Raw genomic sequence first — 5,316 nt, forward strand, 5'->3', positions numbered from 1 at the left:
TAACAAATGTGCTGTATGAATGCTGGGAATACACCCAAAGTAAAGGCAAAGGGTTTGGTTGGACAATCAGTGCAATAGTCAAAGAATACGGGTTAACTGGGTTAGAGTATGGGCCCAATGTAATATGGGGAAATGTTCCTCCGTGGACACTACCAGTGCACAATGTGCATTTAACACTCATAGAAGAGAGGAAAAAATGGATGGAAAGAAAATTGTATGACATTGGACATCAGAGTCAAGTATACATCAATAATAATTATTATAACTATATGCAGATTTATACAGATGGATCTAAAGATAACGGGAATGGACACGTGGGATCAGGGGTATTCATACCAGAATTTAGTGTGACAATATGCAAACTAATTAATGACAGATTGTCTGTCTTTACAGCTGAAATTATTGCAATCATCTTGGGACTGCAATGGGTAGAAGAGGTCAGGCCTGAGAGAGTGGTCATCTGTTCAGATTCTGCTGTAGCTTTAAACAGCCTGAAGACAAAACAAACAATTAGAGAGGATTTAGTGATGGAAATATCTCTGATAATGTTGAGACTTCAAAGACTGGGAATTAATGTTCAATTTTGCTGGGTTCCTGCTCATGTAGGTGTGGAGGGCAATGAGAGAGCAGATATGATTGCAAAGAGAGCACTAACACTAAAAGAGGAGATATTGAAAATTCCTTTTGGAAAGGGGGAAGCTAAAGCATGAATAAGAGAGGCAGGACGGGAGTTATGACGGGAGTTATGGCAGAAGAAGTGGGACAACGATAACAAAGGAAGACATTATTATAACATTCAGAAATCCATAAATGTGAAGACATACAAAGGGAAGTATAGAAGAGAGGAGGTCATAATATCAAGGTTAACTCAACGCTGTATTTAATGGCAAAAATGGACTCAGATAAGTGCACTATTTGTAATGTTACGGAAGACGTGGAGCATGTTATCCTGAAATGTCAAAGATACAATTCAGACAGGAACATCTTGAAGCAAAAAATATGTCAGTTGGGACGGAAGTGGAGTTTGGAGGGAGTTCTGGCAGTGGACGGATAATGGCGAGAGTGCTGCAGGGCACTGTTGCGATTTCTTAAAGAAACGGGATTAGACCGTAGGATTTAGTTGGAAACAGTGAAGAAAAGGTTACCCTGGTACAGTAGGTGGCGGTATGCACCTATACAAGTTGGTTGCGACCCGCCAATCAAATTTAAAGAAGAAGAAGAGGAACGTAACTCTCTTACACAGTCGGATCTTAACAGTGTGACATCCAGCGGAAGTAAACAACACAGCCGCGTGCAGCGTTCGCTGCTCGTACTGTGGAGTTGGCTGGAAAACGATATCGTAGTCTTTGCGGAGGTAATTATTCCAGTTGAGAGTAAACAACAATGTCGTCAGTTGAGTATTTGAGAGAGTTTGTCAACGACCGACTATCTGCTGCTGCTGAAGAAATATTCAGAGTTTTTGAAAAAACTATCTTCGAGTACGAGGAAGAGATCGACCGTCAGCGCAGACTGTTGGATGTCGTTTGGAAACCTGTAATACAGTTACACAGGATAGGTTTGTACAACTTCATCATTGTAATACCACTAAACAGAGGAATTCCATTTAATCCAAATTGTTTAAATGTGTTCTGGTATTAATCAATGCTGCGTTCACGTGGATTCAGGCAGATGGTAGACAGCAAACCAGATATTTTTCCCATGATGGAATAAGATACATTTGATACAACTATTTAGTGACTACTGTTTTATTTCATTATTCGAGAAAGGGCAAGCTCAAATCGTGGCAGCGGCAGCTAGTACAGGCACTTCCGGTTGCAAGCTCAGCTGCCACGACTTTCCGTGGCAGCTGGGCCTGCAACAGGAAGTTGTCCGTGGCAGCTGGGCCTGCAACAGGAAGTGATTGCCACTGTATGTGACAGCTGCCACTAGCATCTTGTGGCAGCTGCCAGCATTTCGGAGCGGATTCCGCCGTAGTTTAGCCTTTATTTTTTCGTTATTTGACATTATATGACAATACATTAAGGTCATTGAAGGCATGACTGTTGGTAGTTGTAATTAGTTTATTAAAAAAAGTCCGAATTATCATGGTATGGCCACTCGTTTTTGTCAACAAGCTAATTGCGGGCTAACTTCACTTGAAACCTGTTACCCATGGCAACGATAAACACTTTCACGCTGCAGACTAAAGGAATGCAAATTATAAATATGGATGGATATGCAATGTACTGTTTAGAGTGATAGCAATCCATATAACATGTTGACTTGGATATATATACGCAGTATATAGATATATATACAGTATGCAACAAGTTGTTGCGACAGTTAACACCGTTGTGTGGTACCTGCCACTACTTTTCGCGACAGTTTTCACTGTTTGCGACTGGTACCACTAGCATCTTGTGGCAGCTGCCAGTGTTTCGGAACGGATTCCGCCGTAGTTTAGCCTTTATTTGTCGTTATTTGACATTATGTGACAATACATTAAGGTCATTGAAGGCATGATGAAGGCATGACTGTTGGTAGTTGTAATTAGTTTATTAAAAAAAGGCCGAATTATCATGGTATGGCCACTCGTTTTTGTCAACAAGCTAATTGCGGGCTAACTTCACTTGAAACCTGTTACCCATGGCAACGATAAACACTTTCACGCTGCAGACTAAAGGAATACAGGTTATAAATATGGATGGATATGCAATGTACTGTTTAGAGTGATAGCAATCCATATAACATGTTGACTTGGATATATATACGCAGTATATAGATATATATACAGTATGCAACAAGTTGTTGCGACAGTTAACACCGTTGTGTGGTACCTGCCACTACTTTTCGCGACAGTTTTCACTGTTTGCGACTGGTACCACTAGCATCTTGTGGCAGCTGCCAGTGTTTCGGAACGGATTCCGCCGTAGTTTAGCCTTTATTTGTCGTTATTTGACATTATGTGACAATACATTAAGGTCATTGAAGGCATGATGAAGGCATGACTGTTGGTAGTTGTAATTAGTTTATTAAAAAAAGGCCGAATTATCATGGTATGGCCACTCGTTTTTGTCAACAAGCTAATTGCGGGCTAACTTCAATTGGTACTTGTTGCCCAAAAAAAAGTCATGTTTGTTCCAGCGAGCAACTGGGACAACCAGGTATGTGCAACATGAGTGGCAACTCAACTCTATTTTATTTATATAGCACTTCACACACAACACAGTGAAAAGTTCAGTTTTATGTAAGTAACTTATGAATCGAGGGAAAATACATTTTGGAATATTTGCAATTGACGAACCTGATGAAATGATTGTGGAATATTGGAAGTTGTCCCACCTCTGTTTTTTCATAGGGTTTTCCATGACCACATAAAGAACTACCAATGGGTTCAATGCTCAACTTGCAAAAATTGGCTGCATTTTGAGTGTGCTGGTGTGGAAGGTGACTGGACATCAAAGGATTTCTTTTGTGGATGCAACATTGTCCAAGATGTGTAAGAATCATCTCATTCATTCGTTGATTGATATAAAAGTGACAATTGTTTTAGTTGTGTTTGATATAAATTAGGGAAGAATTTCCCTTAGTATCTCCAATAATTTTCAGTTTTATGTTCTATATTAAAGTGTCATATATTTAACATAATTCATGGATCACTGGAGTTAACACATAATAACATTGTAAAATTAACAAATAAATAAATAGACAACGTAAAAAAGACTGTTAATGACAAATAAATATACGATTACCCAAACAACATTCATAGCCTTTAGCGATTTACAGTATATACTGGCAACAAGCTAGTTATATATACAGTATAACCAATGTAAAATTTGATACATGGTAATTAAAGGTGTATGTTGTAAAACTACAACATGTAAAGATTTTCGTCAAATTCAGGCAATGCTTCTGTCTTAAACAGAGACAACATCTTGGAGTCTGTTAAAGCAGAAGAAATTCTTCAGGATGAAGAAATAAAGGTAATAACATACATTGTACATTTTCTCCAGTGAGCTGTACAAAGGTTTTTCACATAAAAATGGTATTCACTAATTATACATAACACTGAATCTACAACTACATATACATCTTATATTTCAGGACTTGGAAAGAAATCTGCAGAGTGGGCATTTTCTCTCCAACAGAATGTATCTGTGGAAACACAGAGGATTGGATGCAGCCCTGCGAAAATATCACAGTGAACATTTCACTTTATTCAGTGACATGAAGGTAGAGTGTGCTGTTTTTGTCTTATTTGTACACACAGCATTTTAGGCAGAGGAGGGGAAAAGGTAGGAATAGATTGATAGAGAAATGTTACCGTGACATTTTCTTGTTCTCCTCTTTCAGGATGGTATACAAAAAGTGTTTTATTTGTTTCTTATTTACTTGTTTTCCCAGACAGAACAGATTATCCAACGTCTGGAAAGACTACTGTCAGTGCCTGGAACTGTAGCTGAGAAGCAGCTATTCATCACAGAGGTCATTTTGCCAGAGGTGAGCTATTGAGGATGTGTACCAAATTAACAATTACCGGTAGTTTAAGAATTACGTTTACAGCAGAAAATTAGTGAGTTATTAATGGCATAGGCCTCCGAGAGATACAAGTGTCAATAGACATTTGAGAACACCATTTGGAGAATATAAACCAAAACTACAACTGGAAGAATAACTTAGTATCAATGTGCTAACTTAACTGGGTAACCTGGTACAGGTAAGTATCAATTTAAATGAAATATAAATGTATGTATGTAATGACTGACAATTAACATTTGGTAAAAACTGTCAAATTGATTTAACATACTTTATAATTATTATTATCGATACATTTTTGTAGGTTGTGATTCAGTGGTTGCAAAAGACCAGCAACATGTGCAGATACCAGGCAGAGTCTGTGCTGCTGGAGAACACATATAAAGAGAAAAGGTAGACCACATGACTTGTGTTTGAATTGTGGGTGAGCATGCATATGTGTAACATCACGAAATCCATTATGCTAATCCTGGCTAAGAGTGGTTTTGCATGTGAAGTTGACATAACTAATGACTGAATGTGGCAGTGGTTCATTTACAGATAATATATTTTTTTTCAGTGCTCCAGAGTTGTCAACAAGTGACAGAGAAAGCACAGAAGAGGTAAGAAATGTTAAAATCTTTGCAGTCAGAGACACAGATGCTGGTGCGTAGTTTGATTTACAGTGGCTTTATTTCTGCATTAAACAACAAAGCAGAGTATATTTGATTTACCGTAATCCACAAGACAAATTCTATTTTTTGCTGAAATAACTTTTAACGGATTCATGTGCTCAAGGGCGACACCTGATGGCGGAAACCA

At 38.3% G+C, this 5,316-nt stretch overlaps 1 long non-coding RNA gene across 2 annotated transcripts; it reads left to right on the forward strand.

The window, feature by feature from the left end:
* Positions 1 to 2,924: 2,924 nt before the first annotated feature.
* Positions 2,925 to 4,908, forward strand: LOC306792141. 2 transcript variants are annotated; one of them, XR_013772795.1, is made up of 6 exons: positions 2,925 to 3,143; positions 3,338 to 3,478; positions 3,905 to 3,962; positions 4,084 to 4,274; positions 4,384 to 4,479; positions 4,820 to 4,908. It is a non-coding gene; the product is annotated as an uncharacterized lncRNA (long non-coding RNA). The 2 variants fall into 2 exon arrangements; XR_013772796.1 differs by having other exon boundaries at positions 4,084 to 4,212.
* Positions 4,909 to 5,316: the final 408 nt, after the last annotated feature.

Source organism: Melanostigma gelatinosum, assembly GCF_949748355.1.
Source record: "Melanostigma gelatinosum genome assembly, chromosome: 18".
Taxonomy (NCBI): domain Eukaryota; kingdom Metazoa; phylum Chordata; class Actinopteri; order Perciformes; family Zoarcidae; genus Melanostigma; species Melanostigma gelatinosum.